Raw genomic sequence first — 23,661 nt, 5'->3', positions numbered from 1 at the left:
TATTGACGTGGGAAGACACAGGAAACGAGCTGCTTTCACTCTTGCATGTCGAGTCCTTCTGTTGGCGCGCGAATCCAAAACAATTTGAGATTTTGAGAAATACGGGGGCAGCTGGCGTTCCCACAGCCGTGCTGGAATTAGCCGTTTACGCGCTGCAACCCTATCTGCTCTGCACCTGGGCGGCTCGCAGGGCAAGCCTGCACCTTTGACTCGGGCGCACAGGCCATTACTGTCTGTGAGAGGGTGAGACAGGCAGCATGTGCTGCGAGCGTCTCATGGCCCAAGAAAAACCTTCTGCAGCATCTCCCTGCATGTATTTAAACTTTATTTTCACTAGTTGGATGTTAATTTAGTGTCATGACCATCGGGCACTTTGAAGTCATATTAACACACAATTAAAACCTGACAGCTCCCCTGCAAATAAATTATTCAAAATAACCTCTCGGATTGCACAACACTGGCTATACACTGAGCTTAAGTAAGAAAACGTAATACTTTTGCAATTTATGTATGCGATATTGTCGGTGCGGGAATTCAAAATTCAACAAGCTACAGAAAAAAAAGCTGCAGAAAACCAAAGAAAATGATGAGAAATTGCCTTAAAAGTAAAAAGGTTACGAAAAAATAATGAGAAAGGTTAGAAATGATGGGTGTCTTATTTTGGGCGATGCTGGCAGTAAGGCAATACATCATCATAAAACAGCCATTTATTGAATGTATTGTTATTATTCTGATAAGGAAGTACATACAATTTTGTAAATGGTCAGTCACGCCTCAGTTCAGAAAACAGAGAGGGTGTTATCGTGGATCCAAACCGACCACAGGTCCACGGGAAGTCTATCAAACCTGCACTGAATAAATATTTAATTAGCAGGACTTCATTGGTTTGGGTTTTACTGAAGAGGATTTGGTGTCATAAAGGCTGTCCCAGCCGGCCAAAATTCTAACTCTGCATTCACTGCCGGTGACTTCATCTCTACTGGACCTTTCGTACCGGTGCGGCGTGACAGGCAGGCGTGGTGAACAGCGGTGAGGAGCGAACATGTTGTCGCCCGTGTTGAACATCTGACCTGGCTGGAACCTGCGGCGAGCGGCACAGCTGAACAGGAGGCCGTCTGGATGGGAGAGGAAGGGGGGAGGAGGGAGGGAGGGAGGGAGGCTTGGCTGTACAAGCTTGGCTACTTGCCCCGGTCCCATTGACCAGACAGCTGAACTAGCGAGGGAAGGAGGGAGGGAGGGAGGGAGGACAGGCAGGAAATGGATGGAGCTTCTGTTTTTTATACATGAGAAAATAATCATCTGAGCAGTTAACGATCACTCTGAGGTGTGTCTGCACCTGTCGATCGAACGTCTGCGTGTGAGGTCCTCTGTGGTGGGAAACACATCCGGTTGATGTCTCGAGTTTCTGTCCCCAACAGGAAAAGTGACCCGAGAGCAACAGATTTGTCCACAGTAAAAGGCCCAGTAACCCAGTCACACCGCAGCCATGATAACGCTACCTGAGGAAGAAGTCAGGACAAGGTGAGTGCTGCTAACATTAGCAGCGAACGCCTGCTGCATGTTTCCTCCATCGCTGAAGTCATGAACTGACTTATTTACGGTCGAGTGGACCAAAACATTTCAACATTGGGTTCTTTAGAAGCAGATTTTATTGAAAAAAATAATAATTTTCGTCTTCTTCTATTTGTGTGTCCATGCAGAGCGTCCGCACACTTGTAGGCGTACGCAGCTTGAGCACGTGTCCCTGTTGTCTGTCGGTGCCGTCTCCATGTGACTGCCTCTGCTGGGTCCCAGCGGGGGGCCCGCGGGTGGCCCCGCCCACCCGGAGTTGGTTCCAGCCAATCAGGTGCTAATGTGCGGGAACAGGAGAGGGCTGCGCTGACAGATGGCGGACTGACCTGGAAAACCTGCCCCCTTTTCAGGGTTCAGCAGTCGGCAGATGACAGGTATTATTTCATAACCCAAAGAGTGAAGAGGGGACGGTGGTGGGATTCACACACACAAACACACACACACACACACGCTGTCAGTTTGAATCATTAACGAGTTGAATGTCTTGTTGCGTTTGGTCACTTTTGCTCGTGAATTCGGCCGTTTTTCTCTCTTAGAATCAAATCATAAGCATGTCGTATATATCATTGAATCTTTCTTGTTTTATCACCTACAAAATGTTTTTCAATCTAAACAAAGACGTGCATTATGAGCAAAACATATTGCACATGTATAAGAAATAATATTAATTTTAGGCTCAGAAAAACAGTTATTAGAGTTGTTATAATTGTTTTTTTGAAGCACAATGCATATGCGATACCTGCTTCACACTCCTATTGGCACCAAAAATCATGTTTTTGAAAAGATTTAATTTGAATTTTTTTTTTTAGGCTGCAGATTTCCAAAAGTTACACACTCTGCCAGCTCCCAGTTTTACCTTCAACCACCGACACACACACACACACACACACAAACACACACACACACACTCATTTATCTGACTCTCCAACCAGCCATGTAACTCCAACGTCAGGGCAGATCTGTCTGGCAGAAAGTGCTTTTTGATGAAGTTGTTCATAAATTTTAATACAACATGTCAGCTAACATGATGTATAGACTGGCTGCTCATTCATATTTCAAGGAGTCTGCTGTTGAGAAAACAGCGGGGTTGTACCTTGCTCTACCTTAAAGTGCCGTGTGGTTGCAGCTGTCAGAGTGTGTGCAGGAGCGCAGAGAAACGCTGCGAGCGAGTCGCTGACAATTTACACTCTCGGTTCAGGGATTTTGATACAAATCGACCATTTCTGCCCGCACCGTAGAGAAAACAGAGGTATCAGAAATATAATCTCCAATAAATGAAGAAAAGCTGAAACATTCTGGTGTGAAAAATATCCGTTAAAGGATAAATCATTTATTTGTCATCAATAATGTAATCATTTTAAGAGCAAGAAGGTAATAGCTGTTGACACAGTGCAGTCCAGAGCTGCCTTCTACATGTTTGTACTCCAGATAGAGATAGTTGTAAACTATACAAATGATTATATTATATTGTGCCAGCAGCAAAAACAGAAATCAGTGTGCTAATAGTTCATATCGAATAGTAAATAAATGTTAGCTCACACAACGATGTAACGAGATGGCGTTCAGTACGTCAGACATAAAACAGGTGTTTTCAGTGGTCAGTGACAAAAATGAACATAATTACATTAAAAGGCAAGGCAGGTTTATTTGTGTATCAAACGTTTAACAAAATGGCAATTCAAAGCGTGAAACCATCAAGCCAAAAAAACACACCAAACAAGACATTTAAAAACAATTAAAAACAGTAAAAAGTTCAAAGTAAAAAAACAAATAAAAAAAAAACAGGATAGTTCATGTAAAAAATTAAAGGTTCAATGAAAGGCGGCAGCAAACGTAAAAGTTTCTGTGCGATTAATAAGGCAACTTTTGAAAAGTTAGTATGCGCGGGAGTAGTTTAATTTGAACTTTGTAAATGATCGATGTTGATGCTTCAGAGGGTGAAAGGTCACGGCTGGAGTTATTTCATGTTTTTCTTCATATCAATTAATCAACTCAAAACTGACAACATGTTTGTCCCGAGTACTTTCACTAAAAACTGGTCCGATCGCTGCAGTTTCTTAATTTTCAGCTCCGAGTTTTCACATCGAATGACGGAGTGAGTATTTCTGGCAGCAGGATGGCGTATCAACTCAAACTGGTAGTCGCGATTTTGCCAGCGGAAGCTCACGTATCCCAGTGAAACTGTGGCTGGCCTAAAAACCTGCCAGCTTTCCACTTTAAAGATCTTTACTGCAACAGAAAACCACTTCTTAAACCACGACAGATGAAAGATCTCAAACTTTTGGAGTTAAAAAATGTGGAGGGTCAAAAGGAGAAGCGAGAGCCAGACAGAAAGTATTCCTCGTGCGATGCCGCCCTGAACAGCTGAGCGTCATATCGAATTCTCCTCCACATAACTCCGACTGATGCTCGCCTCGCTCAGTCGAAGGTGGCCGATATCTGATTTTCCCAACCTAAGACTCTCGCCTTGTATGAAAATGAGACACATTACCGGTCCATTAATTGATCCGGGCGCCGCTTTGAAATGTGGACCTTCCTGAGAATCAGGAATTAGGGCCGACCCCCGGGCCAATTAGGTGAGACTTTGCCGTGCCTCCACCGGCTGCTCCGATGCATCTCAATCAATGCGGACCGTCCGCAGGTGAAATGCCAGACGGAGTCGCCGGTCGCTGTCGTGAATGCTAAAGGCAGGTCGGGCGGTAATACTATTCATGTCCAAATCATGCCACGCATACAGCACAGCGGGGCAGAGGCTAATAGTCTCTCAGCGGCTGCTTTTACCTTTCATGATCCTCCGTCTGCTGCTAAACATCATTGACCGATCAGAAACGGGTTCTTCACTCGGCGTGCGATACCACCTTTTACCTTCCCGTTTCATCTCCACCAATAACAGAAGCGGCACCGCTACGAATAGCAAAGAAGAAGAAACGGTGAGGTAGTTATCCCTCTGAGAGGATCCACGCCTTCTCTCGTGATACACCTTTTAATATGTAATGCACATCGACTGACGGGATGTGTCTCTGAGAATAGTTACGTAAAAGATTCACGGAGAGGAATTATTTTTTGCTTATACTGTAGACCCTTTACATCCTCCACAGGGAGGTCAAAGGTCAGGCAGCATCGTGCTATTATGATTAGGTCTTTCAGTGCTAAAGCTAAGTCCAACATCACATATATGACACTGTTCAGCTTAACTTTTAGGCTACTCGAGGGACAGTCATTATCGGACAATTTTTTTTAAAAATAGACAAGAAATTTAACCCTATCCGTTATCACAACGCGTACGCGTATAGCCGACGACACGCAGACATCAGTAGCTTTATGTTTTGTATATATATTAAATTATGTAGGGTTAAATTATACTTCTTAAAGTGCGTGTACAATTAGAGCATGTGGGAGTGCCAAGAACTTATGTTAAATATATAATTAAGCTGTTTGCAACGACAATGAAGCCGTAAGAAAAAGGAAAATAATTCCACAAGTAAATATTGTTGCAGTTACATTTCAACTTTTTCCTGTAAACATATTTTTTTTTTTGTAATAATGCAACTAAAGACAACCCATTAAAAATATTCACACAGTTTCAGCTCACTTTAATGTAAACATTTGAAAAAGTATTGAGTTAGAAAAGTCAAATCAACCGTGACCCACAACAAATTTAGAGCACACCAAAAAAAAAATGGTGAATAATAAAGTTTTTTTTTTTTTTTTAAATAGATCTGACTGATCTATGAAAATGAAAATAGTAAAAATGTCCCTGCATAAAAACTCTATCTTTGGACAGATAATGACTGCCCCTGCTGCCTGTGTTCATACTAATTCTGGCTCGCTGTCTGTCATATCTCAGCGATATAATCCCTGGGCGTCGACTGGCTGACCATGTGCTGTGTTCAGATGTGTCCTGCCACTCTAAACCCTGTTGTAATCCCGCGTTCAGCCAGCGTGAGCCTTAATTGAAATAATCCCTGCCGATGAGCGGGGCGGTGCTGCACAGACCTGCGGCCGGAGCCAGTTTCACGATGGGTCCAGTTTAACCCACTGTGTGACTCTGACCTTTCCCTCGCTGCTCGCTGGGACCATCTGAACCCGTCCCAGTAAGGACATCTGGTCGGGTACCGGGGAGGTCGTTTGATCCGCCCGGCTGGTCCCAGAGGCCTTTCAGACCTCTCAGACTTACTGTACAACGCCGAGCGCTGCTGGAGGGGCGAGTGACAGCAGCACAGCAGAGCAGCTTTCCATCAGTCACAGAGAGGAGATGATTTTGGACTCGTGTGTTGAGTCAGCGGCTGAAAAATACATGTTTTCGATGACCTATTTACAGCAGCCCATTAGAAAACATATTAATATAAACCTGCCTCAGCAGGCCGCAGTTCAACATTTTAACGCCTTTGTTTTACATTTCTAAATATCATCTGTACATATTTGGTCCAAAATATAATAACTCGGGGTTGCATTTTCTCCCTCGGCACGTAATTTAATAACATTATTTAATACATCTGCAGGGAATGTGCAGCAACACGGGACAAAAATAACTTTATTTCAGCAGAATAATCAGGATAGTATCAGCGATACTTTAAACTAGTATTTTAACACTACGTCTAATAAAAAACAAACAAATGCCACAGTTTTAAGTGTTTTTACTGGCCCGTTGCCAGATTAATTTAATTGTCACAGAATAGTCACGCGCGCTATTCAAAAACTGAGCGTATAATCATTGTGGAGGCAAAAATAAGCTTCCGCAAAGTGACAAACATTTAGTATACAAACATTTTACGGGGTAAAGTCTGTCATCTGCTTCAAAAATTATCCACCATAACAAGTAGCATCGTCAATAGGTTCACGGTGAAGTTAATAAGCCTGAAAAAACTCAAAACCCAATGAGCTGAGAGGATTACTTCTAGTCAGAGTCATTTTAATTTAAACACCTAAACAACGCCTTCAGACGTACAGAAATTACTTCATTTCAAAGCCTAAAATACACCTAAAAAGAAATAAACCTAAAAAAAACAAAAAAACTCCTTCAATTTCCAGTGTAATTGTTTCTTTAACTTAAAGAAGCTTCATCGAAACACTCGCGTCTTATTTCAAAGTACAAAAAACATCCCGACTGGATGTTTGAACCAGAGACCTGAGCCAATAAACTTCAGGACATCACGAGGCCGAGCCGAGTGAAACCTACACAGAAGATTTGAAACATTCCCGCTGTGTTTAAACAGCAGTGTTTATAAGGCATCGCCTCTGAATTATTGTCCAGCGTGTGTTCTGCACTAATGAATGTGTTTCTCTCTCTGGATGTGCGTCTGAACGGGTTTGTCTCTGCCTCTTTTTCCTGCCACTGTATCTAAAACAGTGCATTAACATCTGCAGCCCATTTAATGCTGCTGACACCAGGCTAATAACAGTGTGTGTGCGTGTGCGTGTGTGTGCGTGTGCGTGCGTGTGTGTAAGCACCAGCCAACAAGCACAGCTGAAAGGTGTCACCGAGGCTCCTACGCCTCCTCTAACAGTAACTGATTCACGGGGCGCTTGTTGTTTTTTTTTTTTTCTTCCTCTTTTTCCTTTCTTTTTTTTTTTTTGCGGCCTCAAGCTGCCGGCTTTAAAGGGACATTCAGCAGAAATGTTGTACGTGTTCGACATCCAGTCGGTTGTTTTCAGCCCGGTTCGGCGGCTGTAATGGCTCAGTTATTAGACGTAATGAAACGCCTCAGAAGGTTGCCGCCGCCGACACCTGAGGGACATATCTGGAGGTGAACGGGGGGGGGGGGGGGGGGGGGAGGGGGGGGGGAGCGACGGGGCTGATTGGTGCATGCAGATGGGAAGGAGGGGCGGTCGTTAAAAAAGAAAAAAAATCGCGTAACGCTGTGTCCGCACCTCCTGCTTATTCCTCCACTCTCTTTCTCTGCATTGTTATTTGTCCAGTTCAAATTATTGATCTTTTACAAATATTTTTCAAGGTATCTTAATTACTCGCAAAAGAAGCGGCGCCTTGGCCGGCGGACAACACAAATAAGTTAATTTGCATTTCTGTGTTGTGAGTGTTTTGGCAGGCGCTGCGCCGGTCCAGATTGTAACCCCTATTTCTGCCTCCAAAAACCTGCCTTGGAGGAGCGTCCACGGAGGGATTAGGGATTTAGTGGGGAAGGTAAGTGTGACTACAAGCTTTGGCTCGCCATCTGCTCCCCAGCAGAGTTGAGGCCAACCTGTGCAGCCTGCAGCAAAGACCTGGGCACTGTGCTAACTCTGGCTCGAGCCAACCTGGCGCCCGCGGCCCCAATCACCAACAGTCTGCTGATTAGTTGTAAGAAGCACTCCATATGTAGCAAAGTTTTTTCCTCCTCTCTGTCTGTCTGTCTCCTTCCCTTCCTTCCTTCCTTCCTCTCCTCCTCGTGTATTCTCTCAGCACATTAAATAAATATGGATGTATGGAATTTTTTTTTTTTTTTTACAGCAAATGGCAGATCGCCTTCGGTTGTCTGGCAGCGTGAAAACGAGGCTGTTCTTCTTCTCTCTCTCCCTCCCTCTCACCTCTGACTGAATACCCAGCCAGGGAAGGAAAAGGAGATGAAGAAGAAGAAATCCTGGCCATCCTCCTCTCTTCTTCTCCTTCCCTCCCTTGCTCTCGTTTGCCTGGCAGCGCCGGGAGACAGATGACAGGGGTTTGTGGCCGTCTGATCACCCCTGGGTGGGTATTTCTAATTTATTTAACGGCAGCTTATTAAAGAAAAAACAAGATGAAGAGGAGGAGGAGGAGGAAGAAGAATAAAGAACACAGGCGGAAGGCAGGTCTCTCGCCCCAGCGGCCAGGGGAGTCAACCCAGCCAAGGAAGAACCAACGAAGAAGAAGAGGATGCGGCGACTCCCTCGGTAGAGATACCCGAGAAGATCAAACGACACCGGAGGAGGACGAGAGAAAGAAAAGGAGGTGGAGGGGGGACACAGAAGAAACATAATGCTCATTATTAAATTGCAGCCATTCCTGCTGCCAGGAACCTATTTCTCAGTATTAATTATTCATATTTTATTTCAGTAATCCAATACTCAGGTGAGAGCGGCTGCTCGTGATAGAACATGTAATTTTGAAGCTTAATGGCAGCGGGGCGGCCTCAGCAGAGGATTAGAAACCGAGTATAAATCACTAACGGCTGCACCGACGCGCGGCGCCTCGGATCCGTCTTGCTTTGTGTTTACTTCTGTTTTATTGCGCCGCGACGCTCCGAGGAAAACACTTTGCCTCGACCTCTCTCCCGAACCGGAGAAACAACGCTTGCAGGAAAAGGGGGGGGGAGAGATAAAAACAAAATCACTGTTGACAAGCCGAATAAGAGAATTTCCTGATTTGTCTAAACAAAGAGTTCATCAGCATTTTCCTCCGTTCCTCTGAACACACAGGAAGCGGAGGCCCGACAAACACGGCCCGATTCGTACAAATTGTGTTTTTCAGGCGCAGCGGCGCCATCGCTTATTTTTGATCCGATTAGCTTGATTCTGTTCCCTCCTCGTTGAAATTCATCTTCACCCCAACACCTCCATTTGTCTGCTCGCTGCAGCTCCTCACCGCCGGAGCAATTTATGGACCTGCAGGAATTTGGAAAAGATTATAAACGCGCAGCGTTTTTTTTTGTCAGCTCACTGTAAAAGCCCGAGGCTCCCACATAAATGTCTCTGTCGTCCCGTAAGCCATCGCTCTCAGACCGGCTGACGGTGCAGGAGGCGTCGCTCCTTCGCACCCGTCCGCCTTCTCCGGTACAGAAAAAAGCAAAACGCTGGAACCCAAAGACAGACGAATTACGTCAGCGGGCACTTTTTAAGTTCCTCGTCTCTTTTTGCCGAGCGTCGGACGAGAAGATCGACGCCTCTCTCGCGATCTCTGCAATAGGTATGAAGTTTAAGCGAGTTAGCTTAGCTTAGCATAAAGACTGGAAACGGGTGCAAACTGCTAGCTCGAGTGTCTTTTCTCGCTTCCCTTTTCGTACGAAGTTAAAACGTCCAGATCTTATTGTTTTCCGCGAGACAGCAAACCGTTGGGTTTCTTAAAAAGAAAACGGGCAGTCCGACAAAACAATAGGACGCGAGCTGGCGGAGAATCCAACAAGAGGCGGCATCCAAACACGGAAAGCAACCGGGTGGATAAAGAACAGTTCTCGGGTGGACTCGGGCACTCTGACAACAGGCCAACATACCAGTCTGGCAGCAGAGAGGTGAACAGGCTGAGCACAAGTACCTGGTGGGAAAACAAGACGCGGGCGGGGAAACTAAAAAAACAAATTGTCAGGAGACGAAGCGCCCGGGGACGCTGCAGGAGGAGGAATCTGAAATAAAACAGGAAGTGGTCGCACAGAGTCCACGATCACAAACGTCTCCATGCTCACATAGGTGAGTTTTTTGTTTTCTAACAAGCCGGTGAATTTGACGTCTTCGCTGTAAACATCTCAGACGGGTTCATTCAAGGACAACGATTCTCTTGTTAAATGCTCTTAATTCTACTTTACCAAACACCCGGGCCCGCCGGGTCACGTCAGCCGTGTCGGCGGACGGAGCGCGCGGTGAGGATCTCTGCCGCGCGTCGGCGGGAGAAAGGTGCTCGGCAGCAGTTAGCCCCACAAGAAAAGGAAAAAAAACAAAACAATTAGGTCATAGAATATGCACACATCTTGCATGCTCTCTGGTCTCCTGCAATTTGGGCTCAAAAAAAAAAAAAAAAGTAAAGGTCAGCCACGTTAGTCAGATTGCGCTCGACAAATTCTAAAAAGGCTCGCCGGTCACGCCGAATGTATTCCCTGCAACATAATTAGCCCCCTCAATTCCCTGTCGTGCCAGGCAACCGGGTGTCTCAAAAGCCCCACCCTTTCCCCCAAAATGCCTTTCACCTTTGCTTGCTCTGCAGTGATGCCCCCTCCTCTTCCTCTTCCTCCTCCTCCTCCCTTCCTCTATCACACATTGTTGCTCCCCTAAACTTGCTGCAGATGCGGTCGGCTGATGCATAAATTAGTCATCAACATTAGCATTAGCCGGAGCGTGGCACCCGGTGCCAACTGCTCTCCGAACGGCCATAAAAGGTCATGTTTTGATGACTGAATGCCACACAGGCACCTTGGCTCCCCGGAGGAGGGTTCCCCAGGTGCACGTGAAAGGTTAAAAATTACCTACCCGCCACCGCCTGTCTCTGGTGAAGGAAATAATTAGGGGGTTTTTAGGGAGCGGCAGAATGCCTCGCTGTCAGATGACAGAGCGTTACCTAATGGTCGTATCTGGGGAAGAGTCAACCGGCCTGTCATTCTCTTGACAGGACAAATGAGCATAATGGTGGCAGGGAAATGGGCGCCTGTTCCCCCCTTCTTTTTTTTTTTCCAGCCAGGGAGGTGGGGAGGAGGAAGGAGGAGGAGGAGGAGGAGTGGGGGGTGAAATGGCAGTGCCTGAGCAGAATAACACAAGGACGTTAACCTTTTACATAAATCTGTTAACACGTGTATGAGTGCTGTAAAAGTGAGGCTTGATGCTCTGCCGCTCCGAGGTGGGGCCGGCCTGTTGTTTCCTGCCGATCCCTGCTTGAATTTCAACGTAGTGTATTTTTTTTAATTTTATTCTTTCTTTCTTTCTTTTATCAGGTGAACTTCAATCTGTCCCGTCTTGTCGCTGACAGAGAGAGGATTCGTACTCGCAGGAAAACGACAGATGAAGTGAAGGGCATTAGATCGTCCAATCAGAGCCCGCTTAAATACATACGGGACATCGACGCAATATTTTCAAATATAAATAGCCTGCGAGGTTTGATAGGTGATGCTGAATCGAAACCGGAGCCTGTAAAGAACAGGGCACGCGTTCCAGTGAGTGTCGATGCCTGATTTTATGATCATTTGCCTCAACAACTCACCACCTCCTCGAGCCCCTTCACTTTAAAAGCCTTCCAGCAGGGGTGGAAGAAGCATCCAGGTCCTTTACTTATTCAAAACCCAAGTAAAACGCTTCCCGTCAGTGCGTTGCTGTTGTATTTTCTGCTGCATTAACGTGTATGTAATTGCAGGAGTTGATTAAAATTGTGCCAATTAATGTATTTTTTTTTTTATATACTGTTTATTGTACAGTACCGCATCATAATTGTAGCGCCGCTGTCCAGCGAGAACCACGTATCTCTAAAATGTCAACAAACTGACCCGAGAAGGTTTTTAAATAGTTTATTTAGCTGGAGAAGTAGGAGATTTTTTTCCACAGCCATAAAGGAACAATTAACTATCCAGTTTAGCAGAGAAATTCAAAATTACAAACTCTTGTAGATAAGTGCGGCAATACTTTTACTGTGAAAAGTTACCAGTATCTAAAGCTCTGATAAATGTAGTAAAAAAAAGAAAAAAAAATTAAATTGTAGTAAAACCTACAATATTTATTGACGAAGTATAGTGGTGTAGAAGTATAACGTTGCATACAAATTTTGGAAGACATTAGTTGGTACATGCAGCACGTTTGTTTTGAAGATTTACTCTGCAGTTCAGCCTCCCGTGCAGCAGGTGGCGGTGTCACACGTCAGGTGGTGTCTCGCAGGTGCGGCTCAGACTCACCAGACGAAGAAGAAATCGGAAACGGTGGAGCGCAACGTGGACGTCAATGTTTTGTTTTGGAGGATAATTTTCATGAAATAACGAAGGTAGGCAGACGTGCACGTTAAAGTCACTGAGATTTAAATACGAACACGAACTAATAACGCGGTGTGTTTCTCAGGTTCGGTGAAGACGAGCTGCAGCTGAACTCACCTGCGTCCAGCAGTCATGAGGTAAACGCACACACCTGCGTTTTCTGTTTACTGTAAACACTGAAATAATTCATCATTTTGATTAATTTAATCATTCTTTCGTGCAAAAAAAAATAAATCTAAATATTTGTTCTGCTTTGCTCTCTTGTTTTAAATGGTAAAAATAATATATATATATTTTTTAAGCAGATTTTAGACTGATGTGGTCAGAAAAAAAACAACCCGGGACATTTAAAGACGTCAGAATCGTACGTGGTTAATTATAAATGATATTCTTGCATTTTGATGACGTCCTTTAGTAAAAAAAATGCTGTGAAGTTTGCAGACCTGACGTGTCTTTGTGTCACGTGAGACATTTAAAAGGCTAAAAGTTTACATTGCAAATAGATTTTACTTGCAAAAGTTGGATGCAGTTGAGTTGGATAAGTGTCAATATTTGGAGGTTGGGTTCATTTGATTTGATTCATGTTACTTGTGGTTAACAAGGCGTTAATCAGTGTAAACATCGATGAGTTCTTTCTACGGTAAATAAATCTACAGGTTTGCACATAAACTCATATTTAAGACAGAGTATATAGTTGTTATTATTATTAGTTCATGTTCTTGAAGAGTATTAAGATACTCACAGCCTGCGATGAGGTGCAGGTTAAATTCCTCAGAGCGCTGCACAAATACTGCCCGAGTTAAGGCTTAAATAATTGATTTAAACTACACGGGATGTCCAGCTGACCTTTCCCGTCCGTCCGTCTTTGGCGTGAGATGTGCGAGTACGTCCACTCGTGTATGCGCATCGCTGTGTCTGAGGATCACGAGTACGGTGTTGAAATGGCACTCGGCCGCTCAGTTTCATCTTTTGCACGAATGTTGCATCTTTTTTCATTTTGGAAAAGCACTTGTAGCTCTTTATATCTCTTCACTGATAATTCGAGCCGCGTCAGTCGGTCCACTTTACTCCCGACTCGTGGGTGCAGACCGGCAAAAAGCTGCAGCAGGAGATCCGCCCGTGCCTCAAGGCGTGTGTGAAATAAAAACGTCATTATTAATCTTAACTGTAGATTTGGCCTTCAGGTAATTCTGCGATCAGAGCTGCTGTGGATTCGTCTCTTGTCTCCAGCTGTTCAGCTCGTCACACCTCAGATCAGCCTCAGAGGGTCCACCCAGGCTCTAAGGTACACTTTAACACACACACACACACACACACACATATGCCGGCTTCATCTCTGTTTTCTTCCTGCGCCACATCCTGCATGCTAACAGAGGGGTTATTAACATAACAAACTTAAATGCCCTATATAAATAATATGTTCACAGAAATGCAAACCGGCTCAGCTGACACTGTTTAGGCAGCGCCTCCAACATCTGTTTATGAGCACTTTGCCTAATGATATCATCCGATATCATTAACTGTGGCAGTGCACAGCACAGCAGCAGGTGCAGCTGTTTATGCCCCCACCCCCCTCCACCCCTCATCCCAACACCTCCCCAACACACACACACACACACACACACACACACTCGAAGAGAAAAGACTTTCACTGTCTCCTCCAGCAGCAGCACCAACCCTTCCCTCCCTTCCACCCCACAAATCGCCAAACCACTCATTAGGACAATTTTCCTCAACAAAAAAAGCGGCCCCTATGATTTCAATCTGTATATCACCTGTAATTGTAGTTTTTAGCCCGAGTCTGATTCCATACATTTAGCGGCAGTAAACTGCGACTGCGGGCGCGAGCGCTGAAAGCACGCCTCTCGCTGCGGCCGCCAGCTGCAGAGGCTGTTTTTAGATGGCAGCAGCTTTCTGTGGGGAGGCTCGCGAAGGCCTCTGAGTGTGTGTGTGTGTGTGTGTGTGTGTGTGTGTGTGTGTTATCTGGGAGTGGAGCTTGGCGGGCCACTGCTTTGTTTCCTGACTTAGTCTGCTGTGTTTAGATGATGGAAATTACAGAAAATTATTGAAATTATTATTTCTGCAGCGACAATGCGGCTGCTTCCTCTTCCTGACCGGAAGGCCACGTTCAGGGACGCCGCAGGTTCTCAGATCTCATCGTTCGCTGCTGCAATTAGTCAGATGGTCCATTTAAATGTTGCGCGACACTGAACTATCTGTTGCATTAGCGCCGCGCTCGAGGCGATTATAGTATTTATAGATCCCAAACAAACAATGCATGTGGCGAGACGTCGACCGACTCCATCTTCATGTTTATTCATAGACCGAAGAATTTGATTTGTGCTTTTTACAGCCATTTTTGCTCGCACGTTTCAAACTTCAAACCCTCTTGAGTGTCTGAGAATCGGTCATTGTTGTAGTTTGGCCTCAGGTTTGTGCGTCTGTATGTCTCATACAGTAACCGGGTGTCACTAGTGGGTCCAGGAGGGCTTCTGTCAGCTGCTGGGAGCTGGTGCATCACCATCATCATCATCCTCTTCTTCATCCCATGAAGACCGTGTGTGTTGTTTGACTTTGAATTTTACGACCGCGGCTCCTTGTGAACATGTCGCGCTGAGATCAGTGTTTACGTTCCGTCTGTTCGGGTCTCGTTGTGTTGGCTAGTTATTGTCGCAGGTTTGGACCGGACAAAACATGTTGGACTGAACTGTTCACACTGAAACTAAAACTTGTACATTTTCCCGTCCTTCACGCGGCCGTGGATGAAAGTTTTTAAGGTGAAGGTGGTGATTTTGTTTACGCTGATGTAAACTGTCAGTTATTCTACAAAAGCGTAAACACCCTCGTCCGTGGTGAGCTCCTTCTCCGTCAAGCCTCCTTCGCTCTGACAGCTCCACCCAGAGACGAGCGTGCTGGCGCCCGGCGGAGGAGTTTGATTTGCGGGCAAAGACCCCGACTCTGAACCCGCTCTGAGCACCGAGGGCCGGCGGGGAATACGCACCGACCGCACACAGACACACACACCCGATGATTCGCCACGAAACCAAAACACACACACGACAGATCAGATATATCTGAACGTGAGAAAACACACACACACACTTAGACTCAGTCCTCCTTCCAGCTGTTCTCTAAATGTTGATTACACAAGACACCGGGGGGAGGCTCTTCCTCCTCCTCCTCCTCCTCCCCCCCCCCCTCCTTCCTCCTCCTCGATCCGGTAGCCGGGCGATTCCTTCACAAGGAGGCTGAGCGGAACCGGCCGACCCGAGGTGCTCAGTGACCCGGGGTTGGGGGTCCAGAGAGGGCCGCGGCCCCGGGGCCTCTTGGCTCGGCTCCCCCCTTCCCCTCTCCCTCTTTCCCTCAGCTCCGTGAGCAGCACATCTCGGGACGGGAGACACGGGCAGAGACAGCAACGGCCCGGGGACAACTGGCCGAGGAGCAGGAATAAGAAACCAAACCCTGAAACTCCTCCGCTGTCGAGACGCTCGGCTAACTTTGCGTCGGCGCGAGATGATTTTTATTCGAGTTGATTTTGTTCAGAGGAAATTTGTACATTTTCAGGCTTTTAGCTGAGGCTCTTATCCAGCAGGAGAATGAGATGAAGGCACTTGAGGCAGCGTGTTTATGTAAAAAAATACTCTCCATCGGTGGAAGCGCGGGGTCCCGTTAGAGACGACCGACCGACCGCTCTCAGATGGACAGAAGTGATCGGTTACATCAGAAGACAAAACACCTGCGGCCGGGCAGAAAAGAAAACTTTTATTTATTTTTTTAATTAGTCGACAAACCCCACATCTGTCAGTCTGCGTCCTTATTGGACCGATTCCTGTTTTACTGTGTCAGTAACATGAAAAGCACGGAATACACACCGGGTCCTTGCGTGTCCTTGCTGCGTGGTTTGACCACCAGAGGACACTGACGAGTATCTTCACTTATTTCATTTACGTCTTCGTCTCCGTGAGACGATATTTTTTGTGGTTTTAAGAAGCGAAGGATATCTTTGCGTGGTTTTACATTTCTTCAGCTTCTCGCTGGAGCTCCACCACCAACAGGCTGTTTTGTGGCCGTGTCTTTAAGGCGCATTATCGACCCGCTCCTCTGATTGGCCGGCTCTTTTCTGAGTGACACGCTTCCGGGCCAATCGCATGTTTCCTTCCGTCTTGTAGTTTTGTAGCTCCACGACAGAGTTGCTGCTCGTTGTTTTCTTGCACACAAGAGGTCGGACTGGGCGGCGCTGAGGGCGTGACGTGCGACGTGAGTTTGTGACATCACTAACTGGCAGGAAGTCCAAACAGCACATTTGCTAGATACGAGCTGTGTGCATTTGCGGGGCTTTAAAATGTTCTTTTCAGTCTATGAAGGATCCATTGATATCTTATTTGGCCACAAGTTAAATTGTCCCCGATAAATATATAATCGATGTAATTATGAAAAAACGACGGATACTCAGTGAACCGGGGCCTTTCTGCGGCCACCGAGGAGCTTCCTACTTCACCTGGTCGGTATTCCAGCGTCGCTGTTCATTGTTTGTGTCCGTTTCTTGTGATTCTTGGTGCACGTAGGAAATGTTTAGTGCTTTGATGAACACCTCACTGTGCATAACGCTGATCTGACAAACGGCGGCTACAAACGCTCATAAAACGAGGTTGAAAATGTCTGTCGAATACATCCAGTGGGAAATCAGCAGTTTGTGCAGTAAAAAAAAAAAAAAAAAAAAAAAAAAAAAGGGAGTTTGGAGCGATCTGCATATACGTGCGTTCGGCATTCAGCCCCTGCGTCAGCTGCCTCTAAGCCTGAACTTCCTGCTGCTTAATGTATGCTCGCTGTGCGTTTGCCTGACCTGTCTGAAGTGATTTCTGACGGCCTTGTTTAATTAGCCGGATGTGTGTGTGTACTTTTATACATATTCATCGAGCGCGGATTTCAGGCCGATTGATGTTGTAATTGATTCAGAAGGTTTTATAATTCCTGCAAAAGCAGACCAGGAATTTCAATGACTTTGCGATTTGGGGGGAACAGGGACGAGAAAGGGAGGGAGGGGGTAGGAGGGGTGGGGGGGGGGGGAGGAGTGAGGGCGCTGCGTCTCCACCTGAGGAGACGTCGACACGCTCGGTCGCTGTGATTTTTATCATTTTACAGAGGAACAGACAGAGAGAGGAGAATGTCAGCTGCTTTGTTGTTCCTTTTTCACACGTAAATTACACATTTAGGATTTATTAAGACAAGAAACAGTTTTCAAATAGTGAATCTGTGGAGCCTCCGTGGAGATGTGCTCATTACTCTGTAGCCCCGGGCCATGTTCAGCACCTCAAATGCGTCTTTTTTATTTTTTTTTTTCTCCTCTTCCCCTCAGTCTGTGTTTTTCGCCGCCGCGTTGCCATGCCTGATGCCGTAATGTCGCAGCGGTTTGTTCAAAGCTGCGACGATGATTTGGGCTCCCAGCAGGTGCCGCCCCGATGTCTGTTCAATTATTAAAGTGAGGGCCACATGGATGCATTACAGCCGCCGCACCCATTAGATAAAAAGACGACAGCTTTTGACACGGCGCATATTTCCTCTCCGCCTCACAAAGAAACCGGCGCCGCCGCCGCAGTCCTTTCTTGTTGCTTCTTTTTGTTTTATTCATCACCGTTCGTATGATTTTTTTTTTTTTTTCCCAGTTCTTTTGGTATGCATGGAAATATTAAAGAGCCATTTGTTCCCTTTCAGTGTTGTGGGTACAAGAGCTATCGTGATCTTTTTGATTCCCCCTCGTCAAACTGAGGTCACGTCTGCTCCTTGTAGCTTCCTCCACTCTTTTTAACTTCCCAGCGGCCCCCCCGCCGCCCCAATCTAACCATGAAAACTGCTGTCGAGTTGATAAATAAATCATGCGGTGGACACAAAGTCAAAACCTCGTCACAATCGCTTCCAGCAGGCCGCCGCCTTCGTCTTTTTCCTCCTCCTCGAGCGCTCAGATGTTCCCACTTTGATGACGCCCCAGTAACCAATCAATGCCGGAACAAAGTCCATCGCAATTATTGGAATCGGGCATCAACTCGAAACTAAAAGACGTCACCTATAAATTCTTTATCTGTTATTTCTTCTTCCTCCTTCACAAAAACAAAAAAACTTCAACTTTTTTCTTTTGATTTTCTTTTGTCACGAGAGCGTGAGAAGAAGCAGAAAATGCAGCGGCAGAGTTTTAAGTTAAAACCCGCGGACGACGCGGAGATTTCCGCGAGAGGAACGCGGAGCCGAGCGCCGACGTGCAGAACAAATACTTTTTCCAACCCCACCTGCGTTTAGTCCGTACGGTAGAGATAGAGCCACAAACTGTAATTAAATCTGGATCGGCGATGTCCACTTTTTGACCCGTATCGCGTATAAATGAGCCGAGAGTTCCAACCGAACCAGCCGGCTGCGTTCTTTGAATTCAAACTACAAGCGAGATGAGAGCAGCTGTCGTGCGGCGCAGCTTCTTCCAGCAGGAGCCGCCTTTGTCTTTTTCCTCCACCTTGAACTGTTGGCTGTTGACTGACGACGCTTTGATAACCAATCGGGGTACTAGGTCCTCCTGAGGGACCCGCTCTCAGGTTGCGTTCAGATGATTTTCACCTGTAGCCGCCGATTGCGGTGAGACTGAGTTTTTATCGTTGTTCGATTTCATCCGTCGTTCGTGTTGACACTTCTCCAGTTAAATTCAAACTGAAGGTGCTTGTTTTTTTTTTTTTTTAATGTTTTGTTCAAATCCAAACGCCTCTCTCATCTTCATCAAGTGTAGATAGTGGTAGTATGAGGCCACACATGCAACCTTCCACTCCCACATAAACAAACCCCAACCTCTCCTCCCCCTCCTCCCCCTCCTCCTCCTCCTCCTCCTCCTCCTCCTTTGATTCTTCGTTGTGTGTTCTGTACATGCCAACAAATCCTAATTGCACCCCACACTCTTTTCTTCCCACCGATGCTGCGCGCGTCGTGCCACCAAATTCCTTGTGTGCTAATTAGGCACGCAACCACGGCGGATACACTCCTGACAGGTGCTGCTGGCCTGCCGGGGTCAAACACACACACACACACACACACACACACACACACACACACACGACGCGAGAGACAAGGAGAGAGAGAGAGAACGCTCGTGCTCGCAGCATTAAAAATAAATGGAGAGAGGAGAATAACGAGAGAGGCAAGACGTGTTAATTTCTAGCTTCCATCTGTTATTACATAAGCACTGCCAACAAGAGAAGAGGAGAGGAAGACGGAGAGCCGGAAAAATACCCACAACAACAGCCGTAACCGAAGTCCTCCTGCACTGAAGAAGAATTCCTCGGGGAGGCCGGCCGAGTGGAAATCAGATTGATCGAGCGAACGCACACTTGAAGATTCATCTGAAGGATTTTGCTTCCAAAACAGTTTGAACACATAACCTGGTGTTCCTTCCGCGAAATGTGGCAAAAAAAAAACAACCAACAACAAAGAAAACAAGAAAAGCTTCGACAAATTGAACCTCCGGAGGGAGAAATGTTAAAAAGTTTTGTAAAAGAGAGGAAACAAAGGAAGAAACAAGTGAATGAGTTTCGAGATTCGTAGGGAAAAAAAAAAAAAGATCTCTGACTTGTGTTCACAAATCTTTGAACCGGTTGCAGTTGTAAACTAAATGTGATCTTCAGGTAGCGTCTCGCTGGGTTTTCATCCTCTGAAAAGGATGCAAGGAGCTTAAAAAGAGCTTTGAAGGCAAATTTGTTCATCGCTTTCCCAAATGGCTGCCGTTACGAATGAGGTCGCGCTCGACCGCAAAGACAGAAAATGAAGCCGGCAGGTGGCGGTCTGATGTGAAGGAGTTCAAGGGTACCAGGGGGTTGACTTGAGTTTGCCTGTTCTGTATCTGAGGAACATGGATCTAAATATTCATATTCTGTTTCTGTGTTTGTACCGAGGACACGCCGCCTCCTAATTTTGATCAGAATCGACCTTAGCTGTGACTTTGAGATGTGTTTTTTTTGTTGTTTTTTTTCTTTCAAGCCCAACATTTTCCATCAGCGTGTTCCAGCCCGATCTGTCCTGTCAAAATAATCCAGTGACAGCGAAGACGTAGCGGCCGGTCACGCAACAAAAACATTTCCCCGTCTGAGGAACAATGGGACGAGCCGAAAAAACAAAGAGCTCCGCGGAGTGACGAGCCGCTCGGGTCCGCGCCGCGTGCTCGGGTCTGGGATCTTTTCCACAGACGCGGCGCTGAGGCGTGTCGATGTCCCGGAGGTGGCGTTTGTGGAGCGAGGTGCAGCAGACAGGAACCCGGCCTTTGTTTTTCAGGAGAGGCCGTGCGAGTGTTTGCCGGGACGGCGCAGATTCTTTCCCAGGGCGGAGGGACGGTGCCGTCAGGATCGTCGCTGCCAGAATACACACCGTAGATCTCGGCAGCATTTCAACACTCCCGCAGTGATATATGCACGCTGGACCGCCGGGAAGCTCAACGGCTCAAAAGCCTGTAGCTGCTGTCTCTGTAATCGGCAGTGTGGGAACGCGCGTTATAATTGTTTGTTCAATTATTTTTCTTGGACGCCGCACCTGAACTTCACCAAGTGAACTCCTGAGGCCGAAGCGCAATTAAGCCTCGCTGACGCCGGCTTAAAGAGCGAGGAGGGACTCGCATAAATACCTTTTTAGCACTCAAGGTAACAAGCGGAGGGTGACAGCGAGAAGGCTCGCAGGGAGCAATTTCCTATTTATTTGTCTTCCGATTTGACCTCTCTCTCGACAAGGTTCCCCGGCTTATTACCGTAGCTGTCCCGCGCTCTAATCGCAGCCCATTACAAGTGTTCGGCGGGCTGAAAGGGCCAGATGTGGGCGAAGGATAAAGGAGGCATTGACGCCCTCGGAAATGTTTAGCGAGGTTCGAGTTTTCACAGATAAGTAGCTCAGATGTTTGCCGAACAACGTAAATAGTGTTGTCTGACCTCCGCCGGCCACTTTAACGAGAGTTTTTGTGCAAAGTGAAGAGCAGAGGTGCGAAGCCGTTTCACACGCGAAAGGGAGAAAGTTTACACTTTTCGCTTCGGCGAGGAGAAGTCCCGCAAAGGTTCACGCGCAAGAAAACACGGAGTTCATATTAACTGTGAGAAATGTTCCCACGTACGGCCGTTAACTAAACCGGAACCGGAACAGGCCGAGAAGTACCGCCGAGTCCGCACCGCGGAAGGCCAGAAACCTGCACCTGGAAAACACCCGCCCGTCCGTTCTGGAGCGTACAGAGCCCGGTCTTAATTTGATTCCAGTGAATCCTCGGGGAGAGCTCGACTGTTTTGCACACCTACCTCCTTGTACGTCAACAGGAAGTCGCGTCCCGTACGTACGACACTTTCCGTTCGAACCTGTCGCACCTGAGGGCCTCGAAGCTGTCACGCTTAATCGCAGGACGCAAACATCATCAGGGCACCTCGAGTCAGGATCGCTGAAAAAATTCGTATCCGAGGGTGTTCGGGAGCGTTTAATTATCGTTCAGGTCATTCGTGAAGTCAAAACTTAAAAAACATCCTCCGATTCCAGCTGATTGTTTTTGCACGTGATGTCATTTTTGATCAAAACATTTTGTGGTTTGAAACTATCTGTCGTGCGGCTTCAACCCATCAGATCCCTTTTTGCAGGCTGATCAGTCATACAGTTCATTAGAAAAAGGTTCCTAACATTGAAGAGAATATTTTCAGTACGTTCCACTGAGTTGAAGTGTTTGATGTGATGATCAGACGCCTCGCAGTGGACGTCCGACGACCGTTTGAGCGTTCGCTCGTTCTGCACACGGAAGCCGGTCGGTGCTTTACGCGGCCCGTCTTCAGTCACACAGCTATCAACCTGGCCATGCGTACCTTCTCTCCTCCACGCTCGCTGCCCGCCATGCATTATTCACAACCGCATTAAAATACCGGGCCGGGAGCGAGCGTCGCACGTTAAGGCAGCTGAATCGGGGAGGTGCCGTCACAACAGCTGAAAGTGTCTGTCACAGAATTATAACTTTTCTTTTTTTCCCATAGTTCCCCGGCAGTGCAGCTGCCTAAATGAGAGGGATTAAGTTAACTCCCTGCTTAGAGGAAGAGCAGGCCCTGGATTAGGGCACTGGGCATGGACACAGAGAGCATTCAAGCAGGAGCCACCGCTTTTTTAAAAATAAAAAAAAAAGAGAGAGAGAGAGAGACGTGGGGAAGAGAGGAAGCAGCGGTGCAGAGCCCTCGCGGGGACCGGCGGCCGAGTTGCTTGAACAAATACATTGACAAGTGTGACGCTGCGCCCGCAACACGGAAAAGGGTGTCAGGGCAAAGAGGGGGAACACAGAAGTTGTTTTTTTTTGTTTTTTTTAACTCCCCGCCATCTTGCGTCACAACCTCAAACACTGTTTCTCCAAGAAATACGATGACATTGAAGAAACGGGCCGATATTTACAGGTCGGCATCTCGATACCGCGCGCTGTATTAACCCTCCGCTCATTGTGAAATGTATTCTTCATATATTGACCTCAAAAATGTTATTAGCGGTAATTAGTAATAACCAGTGTACCTGTCAGCTGCGGCTCCCTGCACGAGTAAAGTAATCATTTGGAAGATTTGGATTTAGATGAATGTCTGTTGCCTCCGAACGAAGTAAGACGGTGGCGGTTGCGTCCGCGGTCCGCCGAGTAAACCGAAGGAGCTCGGTGTCTGCGGCCGGGCGCTCGGGCGTGCGACGTGTTTCCCGTCACCCGGCTGCGGTCGTCCCGCCCGCCGGAGAGGGCTCGTAGGCGCCACGTGTCACACGCAACACCGGGGGGGTGAAAACGCGGCCGAAGTCGGCGCTTAAAACCAGAGGTGCCGTCAAAGAGAGCGAAACGGAGATCTCCCAGATCGCTGCCGCATCCGTTGAAGGAGGGGGAATGACGTCGTCATTGTTTTAGTAGATATTTTGTCGGCGTCGTGCATATTCAGTACGGACTCCGGAGATGATGTCCTGCAGCCGTGGAACGAAAGACCTTCCTTTTCTTTAAAGCTGCACACCGCCGAATGCTGCAGGTTTTAATTTGTGTTTGTTCACTGAATAAACTCAGTGTCGCACTCCAGGAAAAAAAAAAACCCGACGCAGCGGAGGGAAAAGCGAAACAGTTTGAACATAGAGCGGTTCATTTAGTTAATATTGGCCTCTGAGACATAGAAATACATTTCTGAGCTCTTCTTTCGATAAATTGGGCGTCAGAGGTAAACGTGCGCACACCCTGCTCTATTTCCTGAGGTCTGAAAAGCCCTCCGCAGAGGAGGAAAAAAAAGAAGAAAAAAAAAATGCTGGGAAGGAGTGGAGATGAGAACAGGTGGTGAAACAGTGTGAGAAACACGAGGGAGAAAAACAACAGACACCTGCTCGTGAAACCCAACCTGGTTCCTCCATCACATTCCTGCAGAGTTCAGGCTGAGCGGCTGGGGAGGACGCTCTCCATCTCCGACGCTAAATGACGCCG

General features: G+C 46.9%; 2 long non-coding RNA genes across 2 annotated transcripts in view; both read left to right on the top strand.

The window, feature by feature from the left end:
• Nucleotides 1–1,259: 1,259 nt before the first annotated feature.
• Nucleotides 1,260–2,119, top strand: LOC138207041 (uncharacterized). The gene is made up of 3 exons (XR_011178991.1): nt 1,260–1,324; nt 1,419–1,521; nt 1,701–2,119. It is a non-coding gene; the product is annotated as an uncharacterized lncRNA (long non-coding RNA).
• Nucleotides 2,120–7,371: 5,252 nt separating this feature from the next.
• Nucleotides 7,372–23,661, top strand: part of LOC138207175 (uncharacterized) — a 36,574-nt gene continuing 20,284 nt past the window's right edge. The window contains exons 1-3 of the long non-coding RNA XR_011179006.1: nt 7,372–12,211; nt 12,286–12,337; nt 13,385–13,485. This is a non-coding gene — a long non-coding RNA (uncharacterized lncRNA). The remainder of the gene's footprint in view (nt 12,212–12,285; nt 12,338–13,384; nt 13,486–23,661) is intronic.

The sequence above is a fragment of the Embiotoca jacksoni genome, unplaced genomic scaffold, assembly GCF_022577435.1.
Source record: "Embiotoca jacksoni isolate LCO1_2020_lvr unplaced genomic scaffold, fEmbJac1.0.p SCAF_30, whole genome shotgun sequence".
Taxonomy (NCBI): Eukaryota; Metazoa; Chordata; class Actinopteri; family Embiotocidae; genus Embiotoca; species Embiotoca jacksoni.
This window is presented reverse-complemented; position numbering and strand designations above follow the sequence as displayed.